Source organism: Hordeum vulgare, chromosome 5H (genome assembly GCF_904849725.1).
Source record: "Hordeum vulgare subsp. vulgare chromosome 5H, MorexV3_pseudomolecules_assembly, whole genome shotgun sequence".
NCBI lineage: Eukaryota > Viridiplantae > Streptophyta > Magnoliopsida > Poales > Poaceae > Hordeum > Hordeum vulgare.
In genome coordinates, this window is record NC_058522.1 from 307,250,896 (window position 1) to 307,278,109 (window position 27,214).

Consider the following 27,214-nt stretch of genomic DNA (forward strand, 5'->3'; position numbering starts at 1 on the left):
GCAATAAGTATATGAGTTCTTCATGACTAATGTGAGTCCATGGTATAGATGCACTTTCACCTTCCACCATTGCTAGCCTCTCTAGTGCCGCGCAACTTTCGCCGGTGCACAAACCCACCATATACCTTCCTCAAAACAGCCACCATACCTACCTATTATGGCATTTTCATGACCATTCCGAGATATATTGCCATGCAACTCCCACCGTTCCGTCTCATGACATGTGCCGTCACTTTCATAGTGCCATTGCATGATCGTAAGATAGCTAGCGAGATGTTTCAATGTCATATTGTAAGCTAGATCGTTGCACATCCCGGTACACTGCCGGAGGCATTTCATATAGTGTCATCATTGTTCTAAGAATTGATTTCTGAGTAAATAAAAGTGTGATGATCATCATTATTAGAGCATTGTCCCATGTGAGGAAATAATAATAATAAAAGGCCAAAGATGCCCACCAAAAAATGAGAAAAAAAGAGGCCAAAGAGCCCAAACAAAAAATATGAGAGAAAAAGAGAGAAGGGACAATGCTACTATCTTTTTCCACACTTGTGCTTCAAAATAGCACCATGTTCTTCATGATAGAGAGTCTCTCGTTTTGTCACTTTCATATACTAGTGGGAATTTTCATTTTATAACTTGGCTTGTATATTCCAATGATGGGCTTCCTCAAAATTGCCCTAGGTCTTCGTGAGCAAGCAAGTTGGGTGCACAACCACTAATTTTCCTTTTGAGCTTTCACACACTTATAGCTCTGGTGCATCCGTTGTAGGGCAATCCCTACTCATTCACGTTGATATCTATTGATGGGCATCTCCATAGCCCATTAATACGCCAAGTCAATGTGACCATATCCTCCTTTTTCCCTCACAACCTCCACCACACTCTATTCCACCTATAGTGCTATATCCATGGCTCATGCTCATGTATTGCGTGAGAGTTGAAAAAGTTTGAGAAAGTAAGAGTGCGAAAACAATTACTTGGCCAATACCGGGGTTGTGCATGATTTAAATTCGTTGTGTGGGGATGATGGAGCATAGCCACACTATATAATTTTGTAGGGATAACTTTGTTTGGCCTTGTTATTTCAAAAGTTCATGATCACTTTGCTAGTACGCTTGAAGTATTATTGTTTTCGTGTTAATAGTAAACTATTGTTTTGAATCTTATGGATCTGAATATTCATGCCACAAGAAAGAAGTTACAAAGGACAAATATGTTAGGTAGCATTCCACATCAAAAATTCAGTCTTTATCACTTCCCTACTCGAGGACGAGCAGGAGTTAAGCTTGGGGATGCTTGATACGTCTCCAACGTATCTATAATTTTTATTGGTTCCATGCTATTATCTTGTCAACTTTGGATGTTTTATATGCATGAATATGCTATTTTATATCTTTTTGGGACTAACCTATTAACTCAGTGCCAAGTGCCAGTTTCTGTTTTTTCCATGTTTTTGACCTTTTTCAGAGAAGAATATTAAACGTAGTCCAAACGGAATAAAACCTACGGGAGGATTTTTTCCATAACAGAAGATACACAGGGGACTTGAGAACCAAGGCAAAGGACCTCGGGGGAGGTCACAAGCCCCCTAGCCGCGGCCTGGGGGGCGCGCCTGGCAGGCTTGTGCCCCCCCCCCCGTGGCTCCTTTGCCCTACCTCTTTCGCCTATAAATTCTCTAAAAATCCAAAACCACCAGAGAGAGCCACGAAAATACTTTTTTGCCGCCGCAAGCTTTTGTCTTCACAAGATCCCATCCGGGGACCGTTCTGGTGACCTGCCGGAGGGGGATTCAGACACGGAGGGCTTGTTCATCAACACCATTGCCTCTCCGATGATGCGTGAGTAGTTCACCACAGACCTTCGGGTCTATAGCTAGTAGCTAGATGGCTTCTTCTCTCTCTTGGATCTTCAATACAAAGTTCTCCATGATCTTCATGGAGATCTAACCATTGTAACCTTCTTTTGCGGTGTGTTTGTCGAGATCCGATGAATTGTGGATTTATGATCATATTATCTATGAATATTATTTGAGTCTCCTCTGATCTCTTATATGCATGATTTCGTATCCTTGTAATTCTCTTCGAGTTGTGGGTTTTGTTTGGCCAACTTGATCTATAATTCTTGCAATGGGAGAAGTGCTTGGTTTTGGGTTCATACCGTGCGGTGTCCTCACCTAGTGACAGAAGGGGTAGTGAGGCACGCATCATGTTGTTGCCATCAAGGGTAAAATGATGGGGTTTATATCATATTGCATGAATCTATCCCTCTACATCATGTCATCTTGCTTAAGGCGTTCCTCTGTTTGTTATGAACTCAATACACTAGATGCATGTTGGATAGCGGTCGATGTGTGGAGTAATAGTAGTAGATGCAGAAAGTATCAGTATACTTGTCTCGGATGTGATGCCTATATGTATGATCATTGCCTAAGATATCATCATGACTTTGCGCGATACTATCAATTGCTCGACAGTAATTCGTTCACTCACCGTACTACTTGCTATCATGAGAGAAGCCTCTAGTGAACACTATGCCCCCCGGGTCTACTTCACATCATATTTTCAGATCCACAAAATTACTTTGTTGCACTTTTCACCTTCAGATCTCACCTTGCATATAATCGTGAACGGACTGACAATCCCTTTATAGCATTGGGTGCAAGTTTGTTTGTTTTTGCGCACGTACATTGGTGCCTCATCTTGATACTCCTACTGGATTGATACCTTGGTTCTCAAACTAAGGGAAATACTTATCGCTACTGTGCTGCATCACCCTTTCCTCTTCAAGGGAAAAACCAACGCAACCTCAAGAGGTAGCATAGATTTGATTGCCGGAAGTGTTTCGGGAATCACTGATAATGTACTGGGACCACCGGAAGGGTTCCAGGGGTCCACCGGGAGGGGCCACCAGCTCCGAGAGGCTACACGGGCCAAAAGTGGATGGGAACCAGCCCCTAGGTGAGCTGGTGCACCACCACCAAGGGCCCAAGGCGCACAAGGGGTGAAGGGGCCAAACCCTAGGCGTGGGAGGCTGCCTTGGGCGCCAAGCCCAGCCTAGGGCGCTAACCCTCCTCTCAACTTGGCCGCCGCACCTCCTAGGGTTTCCCTAGGGGTGGCTGGCCCCTCTCTCCCAACCTCCTACGTATATAGAGGGATTTGGGAGGGCTGCACACACAATTCCACCTCTCCAAGGTGCAGCCCTACCTCTCCCTCTTCTCCTCCTCCGCGGTGCTTGGCGAAGCCCTGCCGGAGAATTGCATAGCTCCACCGTCACCACGCCGTCGTGTTGCCGGAGCTCTCCCTCAACCTCTCCTCTCTCCTTGCTGGATCAAGGCGTAGGATACGTCACCGAGCTGCACATGTGTTGAATGCGGAGGCTCCGTTGTTCGGTGCTTAGATCGGAATCTTTCGCGGTCTGAATCATTGCGAGTACGACTCCATCAACTGCGTTCTAGTAACGCTTCAGATTAGCGATCTTCAAAGGTATGAAGATTCTCTAACCCCTTGCTCGTTGCTAGTTTCTCCTAGATAGATCCTTGTGTAACATAGGAATTTTTTTGAATTACTACTACGTTTCCCAACATATCATGTGGTGAATAAAAATATAGCCTCAAGTAAATTTACCGATGGATTGAAGACGAAAGAGGGGATGCCTCCCGGGGAATACCCAAGCTTAGGCTCTTTGGTATCCTTGAATATGGATTGGGGTGCCTTGGGCATCCCCAATATTAGGCTCTTGCCACTCCTTATTCCATAGTCCATCAAATCTTTACCCAACACTTGAAAACTTCACAACACAAAACTCAACAGTAAACTCACGAGATCTGTTAGTATAAGAAAAATAAGTCACCACTTTCGGTACTTTTGTGAACTCATTATTTATTTATATTAGTTTAATATTTACCGTGTTCCAACTTCTTCATGGTTCATACCCCCGGATACAACGCATAGATTCATCAAAATAAGCAAACAACACAAAGAAAATAGAATCTGTCAAAAAACAGAACAGTTTGTAGCAATCTATAAACTTCGAATACTTATGTAACTCCAAAACTTGTGAAACATTAGAACAATTAGGTAAATTTGTATATCAATCTTGTGTAAAAAGTTCAGATCAAAAGCATGTTCCAGTGAATTTACAAAATTCCTGGACTGAGAGCGAAAGTTTTTGTTTTTCAGCAAAATCAACTTGCAAACACCTTAGACCATCCTAAAGGTCTTACTTGGCTCAAAACCTAATTAAAACCAGAAAACACAATTATTACAGAGGTAATAATGTGTGCGACACTAAAAAACAGAAGCAAAAAACAAAATCATAAAAATAAAATTGGGTTGCCTCCCAACAAGCGTTGTTGTTTAATGCCCCGAGCTAGGCATAATGCAATAGATCTAGATATTTTCATCTTTGGTATTGACAATTTTTGTGAGGGCCTTCTCAAATCCAGGGGCCTCTTTTCTCTTCCCCTAGTTTGTAGGGGAAAAACCATTTTATTGTCCAAAATATCCAAACGCTTCTTGCAAAGGGTAATCGAAGTATTCAAACAGTTGAGGTTTCCACTAATATGTTTAAGGGGTTCGTGATATTGCTGTAACTCGACTAAGTGCTTATGTAAGTCACTCAATTTGTCGAGAATTTGAACTCCCTATTGTGAGAAATTAAACCCGTTTTTTGTGGAGGAACTCCCAAAATCCCCTCCAAAACTTCATAAGCTGCATTTGTATTTAATTCAATAAAATTCCCTTTTGGGGCGAAATCTACGAGTTCTATATGATGTAAAGCCAATCCAATGTTAAATTTTTTGAGCAAAACCATTGAATCTGCTTTTAGGTTGGAGATACGATAAGATTACATTAGCCTATACCAGGCATCTTTCAAAGTTTCCCTTTGTTTTTGTTTGAAGTATAAAACTTCAAAATCTGGTGACAAAGGGGAAGAGGTAATGCTAGTCATAGAAACGAGTATGAGATCTGGAAGGAGAGAGGCAAACGAAAGAAGGGAGAATAAAAAGGCAAATCTTTTTGGTATTTTCTGAAAATCGTTTTAGAAGTGGGGGAGAGGAAAACAAGAGGAAAAAGGGAAATAAAGTAAATGCAAGAGGTGAGTTTGTGATGGGTACTTGGTAGAATTGATCTTGCTATTTATCCTCTCCCACAACAGCGCTAGAAATCCTTCTTGCTACTTCTTGAGCTTGTGTTGGTTTCCCTTGAAGAGGAAAGGGTGATGCAGCAAAGTAGATAAGTATTTCCTTCAGTTTGTTGAGAACCAAGGTAATAATCCAGTAGGAGGAACAAGCAAGACCCCAATCTTAGCACCTACACAGAAAATCAAACACTTGCACCCAATGCTAAAAAGGGGTTGTCAATCCCTTCACGGTTATTTGCAAGGATGAGATCTGATAGATATAGATAAAAGATTGATAGAACTAAAAGTAAAAGAAAAGTAAGTAAATGATAGAAATATATTTTTGGTATTTTTTGTTTATAGATCTAAAAGTATAATATGTGAAATAAACCCGGGGGCCATAGGTTTCACTATAGGCTTCTTTCATGAAGGAAAATAATACGGTGGGTGAATAAATTACTGTCGAGCAATTGATAGAAAAGTGAATAATTATGAAGATATCTAAGGCAATGATTATGCATATAGGCATCACGTCCGTGTCAAGTAGACCGAAACGATTCTGCATCTACTACTATTACTCCACACATTGACCGACTCCTACCTGCATCTAGAGTATTAAGTTCCTGAAGAACAAAGTAACGCATTAGGTAAGATGACATGATGTAGAGGGATAAACTCAAGCAATATGATGAAAACCCCATCTTTTTATCCTCTACGGCAACAATGCAATGTGTTCCTTGCTACCCCTACTTTGTCACTGGGTGAGGACACCGCAAGATTGAACCCAAAACTAAGCACTTCTCCCATTGCAAGAATTACCAATCTAGTTGGTCAAACGAAAACAATAACTCAAAGAGACTTGCAAAGATATGAAATCATTCATATGCGAATTCAGAGAAGATTCAAATAATATTCATAGATAATCTAAACATAAAACCACAATTCATCGTATCTCGACAAACACACCGCAAAAGAGTATTGCATCGGATAGATATCCATGAAGATCATGAAGAACATGATCTTGAAGAACAAAGAGAAAGAAGAATCCATCTGGCTACTAGGTATGGACCCGTAGGTCTGTGGTGAACTACTCACGCATCATCAGAGGGGCAATGGAGTTGATGTAGATGCCCTCCGTGGTCGATTCCCTCTCCGGTAGATTACCGAAAAAGGCTCCCACATTGGATCTCACAGGAACAGAGGCTCCCGGCGGAGGAAAAGTATTTTTTTGGTCTCATTCTGGTATTGGGGGAATATTTGGGAATTTATAGCCCAAGGATTAGGGTTAGGAGAGCTGCAGGGGGGCACAAGCCAGGGGCGCGACCCCCCTAGGGCGCGCCCTGCAGGCTTGTGGCCTCCCGGCAGGTCTCCTGCCCCCTTCTCCAAGTGTGGCAGATGTCTTCTGGTCCAAGAAAAACCATTTCGGAGATTTTATTTCATATGGACTCCGTTTAATATTCCTTATCTGCAATACTAAAAAACATGGAAAAATATAAACTGGCACTAGGCTCTAGATTAATAGGTTAGTCCCAAGAATAATATAAAATAGCATATTAATGCATATAAAACAGCCAAAACAGATAATATAATAGCATGGAACAATAAAAAATTATAGATACGTTGGAGATGTATCGACGACCGAATGAAGAGCAAGCTTCCATTCGGAACCGTTTTAACTTAGACGAAAGCTGGTTCGCGTCTAAGTCTCCAAGCGTGGAGGTTGTCCTCAGTCGAGGCAATTTTTTCCTTAGGCAAAAATAGGTTCGCTACCAAGATGAAAGGATAGTTCTTGTGAACTTGATGATGGTCGTGTCCATCTTGGTGCCCGAATGAGGATCATGCCCTCATTTGGAACCGTTTTAACTTAGGTGAAGGTTGTTTCGCGGCTTAGTCCTGAGTGTGGAGGATGTCCTCACTCAGGGCAGGTTTTACCTTCGGCGAAAACAGGTTCATTGGTAAAGAATGATTGTTCCGTTTATCTTGGCGACCGAATGAAGAACTTGCTTCCATTCAGAACCGTTTTAACTTAGGCGAAGGATGGTTCGCTTCTATGTCCCCGAGCGTGGAGGTTGTCCTCACTCGGGGCACGTTTTTTCCCTTAGGAGAAAATAGGTTCGCTACCAAGATGAGAGGATAGTTCTTGCGAACTTGATGATGGTCCTGTCCATCTTGGTGCCCGAATGAAGATCATGCCCTCATTCGGAACCGTTTTAACTTAGGCGAAGGCTGGTTCACGGCTACGTCCCCAAATGAGGAGGCTGTCCTCACTCGGGGCAGTTTTACCTTAGGCAAAAATAGATTCGCAGCTAAGGATTTTCACCCATTGGGGTTGTGTTAGACAGGAGTGAGAGGTGTGACCATAGTTTAAGAAACAAAGTACTTTATTCTTCTAACCATTCAAATTCATTACAGGAATGAAAATACACGTCCTAAGTATAGAACTTGCGGAGCAGGTCCGCATTCCAGGTTCTGGGATCTTCCACTCCATTCTCGAGGTTGTATAATCGATAGCCTCCGTTGTGCAGGACTTTGGAGATGGCGTATGGCCCTTGCCACAGAGGTGCCAGATTATGGGTTTTTTGTTGGTCCAGTTGGAGGACCAAGTCCCCTTCTTGAAACGCTCGACCCCTCACTTGCTTGTCATTGTAGTGCCTCAGGTCTTGCTGGTACAGTGTGGACTGAATGAGGGCTAGATCTCTCTCCTCTTCCAAGAGATCCAAATTGTCTTGTCGTGCTGCTTCGGCTTCAGCTTCATTGTACTGCTCCACTCGGGGGGAGTTGTGACATAAGTCACTCGGCAGAACAACTTCAGACCCATACACCATGAAGAAAGGTGTACGCTTGGTTGAACGGTCCGGATTCGTCCGCATACCCCACAAGATGGATGGTAATTCCTCTACCCATGCACCCGCAACATACTTGAGGTCTCTAATCAGCCGGGGCTTTAGTCCCTGCAGTATCATACCATTTGCTCGTTCTGCGTGCCCAGTCGATCGCGGGTGACCCATAGAGGCGTAATTTACCCGAGTGCCCTGAGAGTGACAGAACTCGCGGAACTCGTCCGAGTCAAAATTGGACCCATTGTCACTGATGATATCGTGAGGAACTCCAAATCTGAAGATAATATGCCGAATGAAGGTGATGGCACTCGCTGAATCCAATTTTGATGGGCTTCGCTTCAACCCACTTGGTGAACTTATCCACCACAACTAGCAGGTGGGTGAATCCATTCGTCCCGGTCCATAAAGGGCCAACCATGTCGAGACCCCACAAGGTGAATGGCCAGGTGAGTGGAATCGTTTTCACTGCGGATGTAGTCTTGTGTGACTGAAATTTTAGAACTAGCATCCTACGCATAGCTCGACTAGGTCTCTTGCATCCTCATTGGCTCGAGGACAATAAAAGCCCGCTCAGAAGGACTTGGCCACCAGCGTCCGAGAGGACACGTGGTGTCCACATGTTCCCAGTGAACCTCATGCAAGATATGTAGTCCTTCCTGTGGGGAAATGCACTTCTGACTGACTCCTGGAACACTTTTCTTGTATAGTTTGTCCCCGAGGACTTCGAAAGCTTTAGACCTTCAAACGATTCGGCGGGCATCCTCTTCGTCTTCAAGGAGCTCTTTCCAGAGAAAGTAAGCCACATAGGGTTGAGTCCATTCGGGCATGATGACCGGCATCTCGTAGACGAGGTCGACGACGGCCGGGACATCGATTTCAATCGGATTTGACGGATCGATTGCCTGCGGAGGTTCTTCCATAAAAGGATCTTCTTTGACCGAGGGGCGCACAGGTGTTCGAGAAACACGCCTTTCAAAACGACTTTCCAAGTGGAGCCGATCTTTGCCAAGTCATCAGCCGCTTGATTCTTGTCTCGGGGCACGTGGTGCAATTCCAACCCTTCAAAGTTCTTCTCCAACTTTCTAACAACGCTGTAGTATACTGTGATGACCAGACTGCGAATGTCCCACTCCTTCATCACATGATTGATGACGAGGTCTGATTCGTCGTAGACCATCAAACGTCGCACACCGAGTGAGATGGCCATGCGGAGTCCGTACACGAGGGCTTCATACTCGGCCTCATTGTTAGATGAGTCGAAAAGGATTTGGAGCAGATAGTTCAGTCGGTCTCCCTGGGGGAAATGAGAACCACGCAAGCCCTTGAATCGTGAAGCATCTTGGACCTCTCGAACAACATGGTCCAATGCTCGGGAACTCCAGGAGCTGGCTGCTCTTGCTCCATCCATTCGGCTAGGAAGTCAACCAGTGCCTAGGACTTGGTCGCTTTTTTGGCTTCAAACTTGATCTCTAGCGGAAGGAGCTCAATCACCCATTTAGCCACTCGTCCGGTGACATCCTTATTGTGCAGGATTTCCGCCAAGGGAGTGTCACTAATGACAGTGACCGAGTGATCTTGAAAGTAATGGACTACCTTCTTCATGGTCAGATAGATACCATAAACCAGCTTCTCATAATGCAGATACCTCTACTTGGAGGGAGTCGGTACCTCTGAGATGTAATAGATGGGCCATTATACCTTGTATGCTTTGCCAGCTTCCTCGCGCTCCACGGTGAGAACGATGATAACCACTTGGCTAGCGGCAACAATGTACAAGAATAAGGGCTCCTAGCTGCTCGGGACAGCTAACATCAATTGGGTGGATAGCAAAGCCTTGAGTTGGTCGAAAGTGACTTGCGCTTCGTTGGTGCACTTGAATCTGTTAGATTTCTTCATCAATCGGTAAAGAGGCAGGCCTTCTTGCCGAGTCTTGAGATGAAGCGGCTCAGAGCCGCGAGGCAATCCGTATGCCTCTGCACATCATGGATGCGCTCTGGGCGCCTCATTTGGACCATGGCACCAATTTTATCGGGATTAGCATCGGTGCTTCATTTAGAAACGAGAAAACCGAGTAACCAAAGTTGTCAAAATCGCGATTCTGAATCGGATCATAGCTCCGTTGCTAGGATCGTGAACCGTAGAATCATAACTATGAGGATCATGGAAACTTAGATTCTATGAGCAAAATCGTAGACTCAGAGGGGCTAGTTTGGATCGTAAGATTCTAAGACTCGAGTCACGATTCTGACAACTTTGCGAGTAACTTACCGGCTGACATTCCGAAAGTGGACTTGGCTGGATTGAGTTTGATACCGAAGCACCAAAGATTTGCGAAGGTTTCGGTGAGGTCGGCCAGGAGGTCGGAACCTTTCTTGGACTTGACCACGATGTTATCCATGTACGCTTTGACGTTTTGACTAATTTGTTCCTCCAAACATTTATGGATCATGCGCTGAAAAGTAGCAAAAGCACCCAAACGGGGTGAAGATGGCCGTTTTTATTTCATCTGGTCCATACATTCAGATCTGGTGGTGCCCGGAGTATGCATCCAGGAACGACATGCGTTCACATCTAGCAGTTGAATCTACAAACTGATCAATGCGAGGTAAATGGAAATGATCCTTCAGACAGGACCAATTGAGGTGCTTGAAGTCAATACACATTCGATGTGAATTGTTCTTCTTAGGCACCATTACCATGTTCGCCAACCACTCGGAGTGGTATAACTCGCGGATGAACTCGACAGCTAGGAGCCGATCGATCTCCTTACTGATTGCCTTGCGCTTCTCCACGGAGGAGCGACGCATGTGTTCCTTGACGGGCTTGACTTTGGAGTTCACTCGGAGGCGGTGCTTAGCCAGTTCCTTGGGAACACATGACATGTGAGAAGGATTCCATGCGAATATGTCCTAGTTCTCACGGAGGAATTGGATGAGCTTGGCTTCCTAGTTGTCGCCGAGTGAAGTGGAAATATTTGTCCCGGAGGCACTCGAGTCAGTAGAGGGTGGACGTGAACCTGCTTGTCTCACCGACCGACTGAAAGGAGGACTCAGTAGCCGGCCGTTTGTACTTGAGAAAGTGTGCACTATCCATCGTATTCTCGTACCCTTCGAGCTCGGTTGCAAGGACTTTCTCGTTGGCGATCCGAGAGCCCTGCTATAGGCACTCCTCGGGAATCTTCGGATTACCAGTCACTGTAATAATGCCTTTCGGTGCTAGCATCTTAAGTTTAAGATACACGTAACACGATCGGGCCATGAAACAACCCCATGGAACTACATGTTACTCTTGCTCAACTCGGACAATAGGATGTCCATCGCTCTGAGCGTGTCGACATAGATGATGTGAGGTTGCTTTCGCCGTCCATGAGGACCCATCGTAGTCGGATCCCATCCTCTTCACCTTCAGAGTCCTCCTGGTGCTAAAAATCACTCGCCACATCGACAGGCGCACGATCAATTACCACAGTGGAACTTACGAGCCTTGTAAAAGCGTGTGTAGTGGTGTAGTCATAATTACAAACGGAAACGACAAGCGAGAAAGAAGTTCACTCGGTCCAAGCAAATGAAGCCTTACCTCATTCGGCGGCTGCTTCGCCGAGAAAGGAGGCACCAACCTAGTGCCCCTAGGATTGTCTTGCATGGGTGTGATGGCCTTGAGCTTTTCTTCTAGCTGCTCCGCCCCGATCTCCTCCGGGTGAACGCGGGTTGGGTCATCCGGACCGCTATACATCCACATGGGGTGAACCCCGGCCTGTAGAGGCTGTACCGACGACCAACACTTGCCTCCCTAGGTTGGCGGTGCTGGCCTAGTGGTCTGACTGGTCGAACGTGATGGGCGTATTTGCCCAATCGAGGTACTTTGTGACAGTCGGAGCTACCATGTTTATCTCCCGATTGATGACTTTCGATCGGCTCTTACTCACGAAGTCGGCGAAAATGACGAGGACTTTCTCTATATTCGGGTACCCAGGGGTAGCCTCTTGATCGTCCTCATCGCTTTTATCCCCGAAGGGTTCCCCGCCCATCTCCTGTCGGAGCAGGCGACAGTCTCGAGTCGTGTGCTTTGTGGGGATGATTTCCCCTTCCTCATCCTTCCTAGCGTGGAACGGACACGGTTGGTCCATAAGGTGGCTCTTGGACTCGGCCTTCTTCCAGCCCACCCAATCTTTCTTCTTCTTCTTGGGCTTGCTTTGGCTTTGTCCCGGGACATCAGCTACTTCGGCTTTGCCCGACGGGTTGCCCTTTCGCTTCTGTTTCTTCCCGGTGTTGCCCGACTGAGGGGCTTCGCTGGCTCGGCCTTCGGCACTACCTAGGTGGTCTTCTTCCGCTCCATTCGCGTATCGATTGGCGATTTCCATCGCCTGACTGAGGGACACATCCCCCGGTCGGCCAAACTTGAGGATGAGCTCTCGGTATCGAGTGCTCACTTTGAAAGCGCACATGGCCTGATGCTCGGTGCCATTCTCCACCGTGTTATGCAACATGGTCCACCGCTAGATGTACTGTCGGAGGGTCTCGTTGCTCTTCTGGACACAATGCTATAGCTCTGTTAAGCCACCTAGGCGCTTGTAGGTGCCCTTGAACATTTTGACAAACACTTGGGCAAGACCTCCCCAGCCATGGATGCTGCTGGAGGGATGCTGATTGAGTCATGACCTTGCGGATCCCACTAGCATGAGGGTCAGATGCTTCATCATGACGAAGTCATCACCACCGCCTATCTGGACGGCCACTCGGTAATCCTCGAGCCAGGTCTCCGGCTTGTACTCACCGTTGAACTTGTCAATCCCTGTGGCCAATTGGTAATTGGAGTGGATCTCTGCTTCATAGATGTGCCGGCCGAAGCAGTCGAGGGCAGATATTCCATGGCTTGCTCGCAATCAGTCAACCACGTTCTGCATGATTATGGACCCATGTTCAATTGAGGGGACCGATAGCCTGTGACCATGGGGTCGGTGTCCGAGTGAACCACTCCTTGGAGGAGGTGTGCTGCTACGAACCCGATGATCATGTCGCCGATCCTCGTGCGGGCCTCTCGAAAGAGGAGGAGATCTTTGACGTCTTCCGGGTGCATGCGGGATATGAGCCGACTGACCGTGTCCGTCTCGATGGACCTGTTATGGATACGGTGCCGCAATGCGACACCGCAGAGTTTTGTTGCATGGCAGTCTTTAGCAGAGCCTGGATATGCCGAATGCCTTCTCCGGCCGTGAACTCACTCGGCTGAATGGAATCAGCGATCCGAGTGGCGCTAGCCAAGTTCAACACACGTGTTTGCATTAGCTCAATGTGGCGCGGGCGGTCGTTCCGGAACAACTCCCGACGATTGCGAGTGGAACTAGGTTGATCCCTCACGGCCCGAGCGTTGAGTGACTGCCAGAGCCGCTTGAGACATTCGTGCTCAGCCATAGTGTCCTTATGTGCGTTCTCCAAAACTATCTCCTCTAGGGCGTACCCAGTGATGGGGGTACGAAGAGCTTGTTCGCTCCTCCGCCGAAGTTCCTCCCGCCGCTGCTCCGTGAGCGACTGCGGAACTTGATGATTGTTATCATCGTGACGACGCTCTCCATCATCGCGCCTGAGAGAGAGTTCTCCGTGGCGAATCCAGGGGCACCTCCCCTGACCGTGTCGGGCATCAAGATGTCCGCGCTGCCTCTGCTGCTTTCGCAGTCGGAATTGCTGAGTGATTTGTCGCTCGATGACGGGAAGAGGTTGACGGTGGTCTCATCGGAACTGAGCATATCCACCTGTACTGAAGTGGCCTGGTGGGCCACAACATGCTTGATCCATCGCTGCAGTCACGAGCGCCAAGAGCGCTTGAGACGGACTCCAACGGGACGTGGGGGCATCGAGTGGTAAAACACTGATGGTTGCCGGATCAGGACCCCGTGCGCAACTGCGCTGAAATGCGGCGTACCTCAAGCGTGGAGGGCGTCGGTGTCCAGCGGCGCGTCCTGCAACAATGGTGAGTCGTCGATGACAAAGCTGAGGGAGCTGAAGAGGATCGCTCCGCCGAGTGTCATTACGGTGACGAAAAAGGCAAAACTCCAAGGTGGGCGCCAACTTTCGTGGGAATGATCCTGACAATAATACGAGGGGTACAAATGAGGGGCGAAGCATACTAGGGGAGCGGATACACTCGAATGTATGAGTTCGAGCCCCATTCGGGAGTGGTAACAACCCTAGGTCTCGAGCCCTAAGGCTGATGTTTCTTATTGGATGTGTGATAGTACAAGATGTTGAACCCTTGGTCAGGAGCTCGGGGGTGGCTTATATAAAGTGCGTCACGACCAGCCGGCCGTCATTACAAGGGAAAATTAATGCTAATAACTACGAAAGTTACTAGAAACGACAACTCTAACTCCAGCGTTACTAGTAACGTACGTCTTCACTGCACTTTACGTGATAGTTTAAGTCTGTAGCCATTGTAGTCCCTTTGTTGCCCACGCCTTGCTGCAGTTCGAGTGTCGGCGTACACCCGACTGACATGAGATGGTCCGTGTGACCATGTACGGGCCGAGTGGAGGTACGCTCGGCCGAGTGAAGTGATGACTACACCAGTAGCTTTTGGGATGTTGATGTCCATGTAGGGTCTTAGGCATGCCTAGGGATGCAAGCCCGTTGAACTACCCCTAATGTACAACCCCATGAGTAACCGCTTGAAGATTAAATAAATCTAACTATAGCAAGTGACCGCATGAAAAAAAATTCTACGTAAAAATTATATTTTGGCTGCCATGTGGGTTAATTGGGCCTGTATCCAATGCACCACTTGGAGGAAAGAAAACCCATTGCATACATTGACTGGTACTCTCTAATGATTTACTGGAGAGATTAAATCAATTATTTTTCTTGGATGATCCAAAAATAACGACATACTTATTCCACCTGGCTTAATAATAATGGATGCACGTAATAGGCAGAAGTACGGGCTAGCCAAATTTACTCACCGAAGGTTTTTGTTTTCTTTTTTCAATGAATGTTTACAATTTTAGAAAAAAATTGTGAAAACTATAGAAAGTTTGTAATTTCTGCAAATGTCAGTGTTTTTTTATTTTGTTCATCAATTTTAGAAAATATTGCTAATTTCAGAAAATGTTTTTGTTTTCAAATTTTGTTTAGTCATTCAAAAAATGTGCAAGTCTTGAACATTTGTCCGCAAATTCAGAAAATATTCAGGAATTTTCATAAATTTTTCTCATTTTGAAAAATTGTTCATAAGTTCAAAAAATGTTCACGTTTAACAAAAAAAGGTTTTTGTTTTTAGTTTTGTTTCACAAATTGAAAAATGTTCATGTTTTCATAATTTGTTTGCAAATTCAAAAAATGTTAGGGGAACTTCATAAAATGTTAGCGCTTTAAAACTTTGTTCATAATTTGAGAAATGTTCACATTTCTAATATTTATTCCTATGTTTCTTTGAGTTCGTGTTTTCAAATAGTGGTTTGTAGTTTTGGAAAATGTTCTCATTTTCAATTATGTTTCTCTTTTTCAACAATTGTTTGAGATTTCCAAAAAATGTTTGATTCTTTATTTTTTAACATATTTTGAAAATGTTCATTTTTTTCAGAAGTATTTACTTTGTGAAAAATAAAATCACGTTCGTAATTTTAAAAAGTTTACATCTTTCATTGCCTATAGTTTTTTTAGAGCTGAGGTGCAATGTTAGATAAGAAATTTATGAAGTACACTGGCTAGGATTGTAGTTAACTCACGGGAGGTCTTGTGGTCGATCCCACTAAAAGCCCAGTTTTGTGTTAGCTGTTTTTTTGTGGTTTTGCCACTATCTATTTTTTTGTGCTAGAAATTTGATCGAAGAGGTAAGGTAAGAACAAAAATTATTGCCCCGGTATATTTTTATCTGTGTGCTTGTGATCATAGTCTATGTTAAGCCCATATAATTTTCTATTGTTGCGAAACTGCTATATTTTCAAATAACCCTTCATTATTGTATTATCCATTTGTATTTTTCTGAAAAGGAGGTTAAACTCCTGGCCTATTAGCCATTTGTATTCAACTCTTGAAATTTTTCATTCCTGCATTACTTCTGGTGTAATACTACTTATGCTATACTTTCAATTAACTGTTTGAAATTCTGAGCTTTGTATCATTTTTTTGGACTTATCAATGTTGTATCCATGGCGCACAGAGGCTATCGCTGCTAGCCGCCGGTGGTTGTCGTGGTGCAGCTTAGATGGCATGGCTGCAAGGGAAGCTGGCGGCAACGTGCATGGCCGTGGGGGCAATGAGAGCATGGCGAGGGCCCAGGCTGTCTTCCTTTGCGGAGATGGATTGGAGGGTCGACGCCAGCAATGAGGAAATCCATCACGCGCTCGAGGCGAGGTGTGATAATTTCCTCTTCTCTTAGATTATTCATTTTGAGAATGCTCAATTGCATCACCTGCCTCTACTTGGACTGATTCGTTTTCTGTGTGCCCCACAACAAGTATGTCGTGATCATGTTGTCCGACCGCACCTACATATCCGAGGTCTTGGAGAAGATTAGCCTCCAGCAGCGGCTTGAGACCGAGGTTCCTAAACACTGATGAGGCTTCATAGCTGGTAAGGTTCTCACCTCTTGGTCGAGGTGTCTGATTATACATTCAAAATTATACTTTTTAAGATTTATGTCATGTGCAATTCAGTCAGTTAGCTCAGTAGTATCTTTTGTTGTCTGCATAAATGAAGGATATACGTATCATTCCAGTCACAAAACAAAGTGCCATGCTCTCACCTCTCTCCTCTCTGTTGATGATGCACATTCTTACTGCGTGTCGATTGCAATTAAAGAAGTCCACAAGGTTAATGAATTCTTGGGCTGAGTGTACACATTCTCTTTTTAAGCTATGATTCGTAGGTTTCAAGTAGATATTTCCTATGTATACTTGGTTGGCTTCGAGTACTTGACCCTGTCTGTCCGTCTTGGAATTGTTTGCAGTTATGCCAAACATTGCCTTGCCTTTGACAGATTAATTTTCTACGTGCCAAAGTGGGCCTCGACAAGTACTCCATGACCAAATTGTTGACCGCACCTACACGTTTTCGCTGTCGGCATATGATGCAAGAAGATTGGCCTCTTGCAGAGGTTTTGACTCAAGGTCCTCAACAATGTTAATCCATTATGTGGGCTGATAATCTTCCCTTTGTCATATTCTATATTAACTTTGGTTATTCCTTTGAAGGATTTTTTTTGGATTAATCCAGTCCCAACTGTTAATATATCCCCGCATGAGCATAGCAACACAACGAGAAGGTAATCCATAAAACCTCAAGCGTGCAAGCTTCCTGGACTGAAAATTTGCGAGTTAAGTTTGCTAAATTGACTTCATGTAGAGGAAGTACCAAAGAAGACTTACAAATGTGGCGATGAATGAATGCAAAGTAGGTTAATGTTTATTAAATTTCAACTTCGCTGCATTGAATTGCTAGATGCAATAGTCAAGAGTATAGGCTTATTGGTAGCATAATCTACATAGAATTGTAAATATTTTCTCTTTGGAGAAAATCTTAGCTATGGTGCTTGGCACATAATCTTTGTTTTATGTGTGCTTCAGAAGGGGTTGTGCGAGATGTCAATATTATTGCGAAGATGAAAAACCTTTACCAAGGCGAGAGCTTTATAGTTTTGGGACTCACCGGGCGGCTTCGATGACACATCATGTTTTTTTAGGTACGCAGTGTGTCACATATGTGCTTATTGCTCCAGCTTATTAAGATATATATAGACTTTCATCAGATATATACTAACCAGTTACATCTGTAACTATTGTGCATAATCATGCTACAACCCGACACTCTTCTTATTTCATATTAGTCAATATAGCATGAACGGTACAAATATTTGTTTCCTTGGAACCAAGTAGGGACATGGAGTTTTATTTCTTGTGATGTGTAACCTACTCTGAAGTCTGAACATGTAATTCAACCAGGTACATACACCTTTTACTTTTAATGCACGACATTTATGAGGTGTAGGATTTCTCAAAGCACTATGCATAGGGTCTTCCAGGCTATATCATAGATTTTATTCTGTAAAGTTGTGTATGTCGTTTCATATGTTCAAGTGTGAATTAATTGCCAGAGATGCCACTACTGATGCTTGGGACACTTATGATCGCGTGTGTCCTTATTGTTGCTCCTCATGTGTGGATGAGTAGCATACTGTAACACCATTAGCTTGGGGGGGTATGTCTTTGGATATTTTCTTGCTGTTGCGCATTAATATTATATTCCATCTTAGATGGATAAAAATGTCTGAGGCTACTATAGTCTATAGGTATATGTGGAACACACACATATTTATTCCTTGTTTTCTTACCGTCTAATCTCTTTAGCAAATTTTCTTGTAGGTTTATCTCCAGTTTTTCTAGCAGGGTCAAGGTCCCACCATGTTGAAGGCAGCTTCCAATTCTTCTATTTTCATTTTGTTTTTTCTAGCTTATAAGGGCTTGAGGTAATTCTTGGGTTGTTGCGCATGGGGAGCTTAACTATTGTTGTGATTAGTTTTTGTTGTTTGGACAAAGTCATGGTACCAAAAGTTATATGTATGGCTTGTGATACATGGTGATGGACCTTTGTTGAGGATAATTATGTGCCCCATTTATTGATGCTTTGATGGTTTTTGATTTAATAGTTCACATTAGTGAATATATGATTAGGCTCAAGATATAGGAAGAAACAATGGTTATATACGAAAGTTATTAAATACACAAGGTTTTTCGCTTTCATAAAGAATGGAGTTATGAGAAGAAATGAAATACGTATGCTCAATATCTAACTTTGTTTCACATTTTATTGTATATGGCGCCAGAGCTGGTGAAGTTGTTTCCCATGTGTGTGGTACTTGACCGAGAAGAAATGAAATATGTATGCTCAATGTCTAACTTGGTTTCACATTTTATTGGATATGCCTCTAGAGCTGATGAAGTTGTAGCCTATGTGTGTGTTACATGACTAAGAAGAAATGAAATATGTATGCTCAATGTCTAACTTGGTTTCACATTTTGTTGTATATGGATCTAGAGCCGATGAAGTTGTTGTCTATGTGTGTGTTACTTAACTATCAATCCGGGAGACGAAATTGACTAATGTACTATTGCATGCAATTTTTTTAAAGTTTGTATATGGTTGAGAAGTATATTCTATGTTTGTGGAATGAACTATATTTGCATAGTTATATTAACCGCAAAGTAAGATTTGAGCTACATTTTTTTGTACGATCATACGTTGGCTTGTGTCCATCGTGCCCACACAATGAAGGGCACAGAGCGAGCGGTTGGTTGGCCTGCAACCACAAGTTGTTGGTAGCTTGCAGGAAAGAGCGGGTGGTCCCGTTGGCACCCGCCATGATGCCTATGCACGTGCCCCGTTGGCAGACGACCCAGGTTTAGTATGACAATCTGTTTGGAAAATGTGATGTGGGTTTAGGGTTCTGATTTTACGGATTAGAAGTTCAAGCTGGGATAATAACATTCATACAAGTTCAGGGTTTAGAACAACTTAATGGAAACCTTTTTTCTAAGGTTACACGTGCATTATACATGCACGATTACTAGTAATATTAGGTATAGACTAGTAAAAGAGCTCGTGCATTGCAAGGGGGAAAATGTGGATTGGTGAACCGACTCTATCATATCAACATGTTTGTTTCAGAGGAGATGGAGGCTTGGAATGGGTGTTTAGGCCAGACCGGACTTATCATCCATTGATTCGTTGGAAGACATAGGATTTCAGGTAGGAACGAGAAAGGGACTCCTGATAATTCGGATGAGACTGATAACTCGTTGTCCATGTTCCATGGTAAAGTAGTTATGTACTTTCTGTCCATGTCAAAACACACAAACTAAACATGGGAAGATATCTTCCTGTCAAACTGTCACTAATAATTCTGGACACATACCAAACAGAGGATTGAGATTAATAATGAACTTCCCAAGCCCAATCCTTAAAAAACTTCCCTCCTCGAAATTCTCATTTCCTTAATCTGAAGTTGCCAAACATGTTGTAAGTCTAGGAATTTCCAAGAAGGCATCAGCGATGGAGGTAGTTGTGGCGAAAGCTGTGGAAGTGTCAAACGGGAGGGAAAGAATAAGACCTGAATCATGAACGTTGCTATGACATAATAGAAGAAATATATATGCATGATAATTAGTTAGTGTTTCTTTGAAAATGCACACTACCTACTACATGTTGTCTAGCTTATAGAATAAAAATAACCACTATAATAATATTATTTAGAGACCAGTATTTACATCCCATCTCAAATCATATATAACCATAATTTAAGCAACACTCTTCTCTTGAAAAAACATTGCATAGTGAATGAAGTTTAGAATTATAAACTTTTAAAAAACTACGTAAGTTGGAATTGGCATGAAATTGTACACTATAATTTCAAGTCAAGGTGGGATATCTCGATCAAATAAACAGCTCGGGACTGAAATTTTCTTTGTGACATCTCAAAGTATGTGAATGTCGTCTAGAGGGTGGGGGTGAATAGACGCTTTAAAATAATTACGGTTTAGGCTTCAACTAATGCGGAATAAAACTAACGTTTAATTTGTCAAGCAAAAAACCTAACACAACTAGGCTCACCTATGTGCACCAACAACTTATGCTAAGCAAGATAAACAACTAAGTGATAGCAAGATATATAACAAGAAACTATATGGCTATCACAAAGTAAAGTGCATAAGTGAAGGGCTTGGGTAAGAGATAACCGAGGCATGCGGAGACGACGATGTACCCCAAAGTTCACACCCTTGCGGATGCTAATCTCCGTTTGGAGTGGTGTGGAGGCACAATGCTCCTCAAGATGCCACTAAGGCCACCGTAATCTCCTCACGCCCTCGCACAATGCAAGATGCCGTGATTCCACTAAGGGGCCCTTGAGGGCAGGTCTCCGAACTCGTACAACCGAGGTTGGGGCAATCCCCACAACTTAATTGAAGGCTCCCAACAACACCATGAAGCTTCACCACAATGTAATATGTCTTCGAGGTATCCTCAAATGCTCGGGGCAATCTCCACAACCTAATTGTAGACCACGAAGCTTGCCCGAAGCTTTACATCACAATGGTTGAGCTCCGAGGCACCACCAAGCTTCTAGGACGCCAAAGCATCCACGAAGAACAATCTCTAGGGTACCAAGTACCCAAGGGTAACAAAATTCTCAAACTTTTCACTTCCACGTATCACCGCGGAGAACTCAAACCGATGAAACTAATGCAATGGCAAGAACACATGAAGTGGTCAAGTCCCTCACACTCAAATCCCTCCACAACAACAAAATCCATGGAGGAATTTGAGAGGAAGAACAAGGAGTTGACAAGGAACTCCGAGATCAAGATCCAAGGGGTTCCCCTCACATAGAGGAGAAAGTGATTGGTGGAAATGTGGATCTAGATCTACTTTCTCTTTTCCCTCAAGAACTAGCAAGAATCATTGGAGGGATTGAGAGTTAGCAAGATCTAAGAAGGTCAATAGTGGGGGGAAACACGAGCTAGAAAGATGGGGAACCATTGGGGAAGAAGAAAGATATGTCTCCGTCGTATCTACTTCTCTGAACTCTTTTGCCCTTGTTTTGGACTCTAACTTGCATGGTTTGAATGGAACTAGCCCGGACTAACGCTGTTTTCAGCAGAATTGCCATGGTGTTGTTTTTGTGCAGAAATAAAAGTTCTCGGAATGTCCTGAAAATTTACGGAGATTTTTTCTAGAATAAAAGAAAAATACTTGCGCAAAGATCCACCGGAGGGGGCGTGCCAGTGGGCCACAAGCCCAAAGGCCGCGGCCACCCCCCTAGGTCGCGCCATGAGGGCTTGTGGGGCCCACGTGGCACCACCGCCCCCAAACTCAGCTCTATATCTTCTGTCTTGCCCGGAAAAAAAAATCAGACAGAAGGTTTCATCGTGTTTTACGATACGGAGGCGCCGCCACCTCCTGTTCTTCATCTGGAGGGCAGATCTGGAGTCCGTTCGGGGCTCCGGAGAGGGGAGATCGTCGCCATCGTCATCATCAACCTTCCTCCATCGACAATTCCATGATGCTCTTCATTGTTCGTGAGTAATCTCATCATAGGCTTGTTGGCGGTGATGAGTTGGATGAGATCTATCATGTAATCGAGTTAGTTTTTGACGGGGATTGATCCCTAGTATCCACTATGTTCTAGATTGATGTTGCTACTACTTGGCTATGCTTAATGCTTGTCATTAGGGCCCGAGTGCCATGATTTCAGATCTGAACCTATTATGTTGTCGCCAATATATGTGTGTTTTAGATCCTATCTTGCAAGTTGTAGTCACCTACTATGTGTTATGACCCGGCAACCCTGGAGTGACAATAGCCGGAACCACTCCCGGAGATGACCATAGTATGAGGAGTTCATGTATTTACCGAGTGTTAATGCGTTGGTCCGGTTCTTTATTAAAAAGAGAACCTTAATATCCTGTAGTTTCCATTAGGACCCCGCTGCCACGGGAGGGATGGACAATAGATGGCATGCAAGTTCTTTTCCCTAAGCACGTATGACTACAGACGGAATACATGCCTACATTAGATTCACGAACGGGAGCTAGTTACTTATCTCTCCGTGTTATAGATATTACATGATGAATCACATCCGTCATACTCATCCATCACCGATCCACTGCCTACGAGTCTTTTACAACTGGTCCTTGCTATGTTACTTTGTCTAGGCTTGTCCCTTGCTACAAAAGGGATTGGGCCACTTTGTTGCTACTGTTGCTACTCCTGTTACTTTGCTGCTACTGCTGCTACTGCTGTTCCTTGCTACTTCGCTATTACTTGTTGCAAGATCTTTTCCGACACTGTTGTCGGGGAAGAATAGTTACTCTCCCACATGCAACCTACTGGCGCCATTGATACAACAGTTAGGAGTAGTCTGCTGTCAACAGATCGTTTCTGACACCATTGCTATCATACTACTTTGCTACTAATACTTTGCTTGCAGACACTAATCTTTCAGGTGTGGTTGAATCTGACAAACTCAGCTGCTAATACTTCAGAATATTCTTTCGCTTCCCCTTTGGCGAACCAACAAATTTGGGTTGAATACTCTACCCTCGAAAACTGTTGCGATCCCCTGCACTTATGGGTTATCAAGACCTTTTTCTGGCGTCGTTGCCGTGGAGGCACAGCTATATTCTCTGAGTCACTTGGGATTGACGTCTGCTGGTCACTATGAGGAATCTGAAAGATACAAGAACTAAAATCTTGCCTTCCACTACGAGGAGATGTAAGGAACTGCCATCTAGCTCTGCACTTGATTCACCTTCAGTTATGAGTAAGTTTGCAACATCGCCTCCTGCTAGAAATCTTGATATGTCGCCTGTGCTTGATGATGCTACTTCTGCTGTCCATGATGCTTATGATGATCCTATGCTTGATACTATGCCTGATGATGCTATGCTTGATACTATGCTTGATGATGCTATGCCTGATGATGCTATGCTTGACACTGCTTTGTGCTACTGCGACAATAGACCTTCCCTGGTAAGGCGCCGGGAATCCTGCTACGTTGGCTACGCCTTTAGGGACTTCCTTGGCAAATATGCAAAGGATCTCCCCGCGGCCTTGGAGCCTTGCGTTGGTGTTCCCTTGAAGAGGAAAGGGTGATGTAGCACAGCGGCGGTAAGTATTTCCCTCAGTTTTGAGAACCAAGGTATCGAACCAGTGGAAGATCTCGTCAAGACACAAGTACCTGCACAAACACAAAGAGCTTGCACCCAACGCTATGAAGGGGTTGTCAATCCCTTATAGATTGTTTGCAAAGTGAGAACTGAAAGCAACAAAGTAAACAAGCAAAGTAAAAGTGAAAGTGGAAACGATAGGTGTGAATAGACCCGGGGGCCGTAGTGTTCACTAGTGGCTTCTCTCATGACAGCAAGTAGACGGTGGGTGAACGAATTAGTGTCGATCAATTGATAGAACCGCGCAAAGTCATGACGTTATCTAAGGCAATGATTATATCTATAGGCATCACGTCCAAAACAAGTAGACCGATACTTTCTGCATCTACTACTATTACTCCACACGTCGATCGCTATCCAGCATGCATCTAGTGTATTAAGTCCAAAATAACAGAGTAACGCCTGAAGCAAGATGACATGATGTAGATGGACAATCTCATATCTACGATAAAAGCCCATCTTGTTACCCTTGATGGCAAGAACACGATGCGTGCCTTGCTACCCCTTCTGTCACTGGGAAAGGTCACCACACGGTATGAACCCAAAACCAAGCACTTCTCCCATTGCAAGAATCCTAGATCTAGTTGGCCAAACAAAACCCAAGACTCGGAGAGACTTACAAGGATATCAAATCATGCATATAAGAAATCAGCAAAGACTCAAATATAATTCATAGATAATCTGATCAGAAATCAACAATTCATCGAATCTCAACAAACACACCGCCAAAGAGGATTACATCGGATAGATCTCCATGAAGATCATGGAGAACTTTGTATTGAAGACACAAGAGAGAGAAGAAGCCATCTAGCTACTAACTACGGACCCGTAGGTCTGAAGTGAACTACTCACGAGTCATTGGAGGGGCGATGATGTTGATGAAGAAGCCCTCCAACTCCAAAGTTCCCTCCGGCAGGGCACCGGGAAGGGTCTCAGATGAGATCTCGCAGAAACGGAAGCTTGCGGCGTCGGAAAAGTGTTTTCGTGGATGCCTTGATTTTTTCTGGATTTTTAGGGAATTTATAGGCCATAGACCTAGGCCAGGGGAGTGTCAGGGGGGCACAAGCTTGGTTGCCGCGACCTCCCCCTGGCCGCAGTAACAGGGCTTGTGGGCCCCCTGTGGGCCCACTGCCTTGGCCCTCAAGCCTCCCGATCTTCTTCCGTTCTGGAAAAATTCATTTCGGGGATTTTATTCCATTTAGACTCCGTTCCAAAAACAGATCTGAAAAGAGTCAAAAACACAGAAAAAACAGGAACTGGCGCTTGGCACTGAATTAATAAGTTAGTCCCAAAAAAGATATAAAAGGTAAACAAAACATCCAAAGTTGACAAGATAACAACGTGAAACCATCAAAAATTATAGATACATTTGAGACGTATCAAGCATCCCCAAGCTTAACTCCTGCTCGTCCTCGAGTAGGGAAGTGATAAAGAATGAATTTTTGATGCTTTCATGCTGTCTAACATAGATGTCCTTTGTAAATCCTCTAATGTGACGTGAATGTTCAAATCCATTAGATTCAAAACAATAGCTTGCTATTGACGTGGAGACAATAATAATTCAAGAAAACTAGCAAGGTAATCATGAACTTTCAAAATAACAAGTCCAAAAGAAAGTTATCCCTACAAAATCATATAGTCTGCCTATGCTCTATCATCATTGCACAACGAGTTTAAATCATGCACAACCCCGGTATTGGCCAAGTAATTGTTTTCACACCTTTACTTTCTCAAACTTTTTCAACTCTCACGCAATACATGAGCGTGAGCCATGGTTTTAGCACTATAAGTGGTGTGGAGTGTGGTGGAGGTTGCAAGACAAACAAGGAGAAGATGGTCACATTGACTAGGCATATCAATGATCTATGGAGATGCTCATCAATAGATATCAACGTGAATGAGTAGGTATTGCCATACAAATGATGCACTGGAGCTAAGAGTATGTGAAAGCTCTTAAAGAAAACTAGTGGGTGTGCATCCAACTTGCTTGCTCACGAAGACCTAAGGCAATTTTGAGGAAGCCTGTCATTGGAATATACAAGCCAAGTTATATAATGAAGATTTCCCACTAGCTATATGGTGGTGACAAAACGAGAGACTCTCAATCATGAAGAAAATGGTGCTTAATATGCACAAGTGTGGAAAGGTGGTAGCATTGTCCCTTCTATCTTTTTCTCTCATTTCTTTGGATGGGCTCTTTGGCCTCTCTTTTTTATTTTGGTGGGCATCTTTGGCCTCTTTTTTTATATGGGCTTCGCTGGCCTCTTTTATTTTCTCACATCTTACAATGCTCCATCAATGACGATCATCACACTTACAACTCAAAACTTAGAGCAACGATGACTCTATATGAAATGCCTTCGGTAGTGTACCGTGACAATGATCTAGCATGGCATAGACATTAATGGAAACATCATGCTCGCTATATTACGATCATGCAATGGAAATGTAGACGTGGTGGCACATGTCATGGTCGTAGTTGCATGGCAATATATCTTGGAATGACTTTGAAAAAGCCATAGTAGGTAGGTATGGTGGCTGTTTTGAGGGAGGCTAATGGTGGGTTTTGTGCACCGGCGAAAGTTGCACGGCACTAAAGAAGATAGTGATGGTGGAAGGTGAAAGTGCATCTAAACCATGGACTCAACATTAGTCATCAAGAACTCATATACTTGTTGAAAAAGTTTTATTAGTAATCGAAACAAAGCATTCAACGCATACTCCTAGGGAAACGGTTGGTAGGTATAAACCATCGCGCGATCCCGACCGCCACACAAAGGATGACAATCAATAGACTAATCATGCTCAGACTTCATCACATAGCGGTTCACCATACGTGCATGCTACGGGAATCACTAACTTCAACACAAGTATTTCTAGATCCACAACACCTTACTAATATAACTTCAATATTACCATAACCACAACTCAAAACTAATTGAGATGAATCAAACTTCTCTAACTATTCAATGCACATGAAGGTGGAAGTTTTCGTATCCCTTTGGATAACTACCCCTTTTGAGACTACTATCATAGCATAGATCAACTACCAAGCCACGCACCACCGTGCTCTAAAGATATAAGTGAAGCACATAGAGCAAAAGCAACTAGCTCAAAAGATATAAGTGAAGCACATGTGAGCTGAATTGTCTAACCAAAGGATATAAGTGAAGCTCGACAAAATCACGGTGAGTGCATGTCTCTCTCTCTAGGTGTGCAGAAAGGATGATTGTGACACAACAAAAATAAATGACTCCTATGATACAAGACGCTCCAACAAAAACACATAACATGTGGTGAATAAAAATATAGCCCCAAGTAACGTTACCGATGGATTGAAAACGAAAGAGGGGATGCCTTCCCGGGGCATCCCCAAGCTTAGACTTTTACGGCATCCTTGAATCAACTTGGGGTGCTTTGGGAATCCCCAAGATTGAGCTTTTGCCATTCTTTATCTTTTTGTCCATAAGAACTTCACCCAAAACTTGAAAACTTCACAACACGAAACTTAAACAGAAACTCGTGATAACATTAGTAT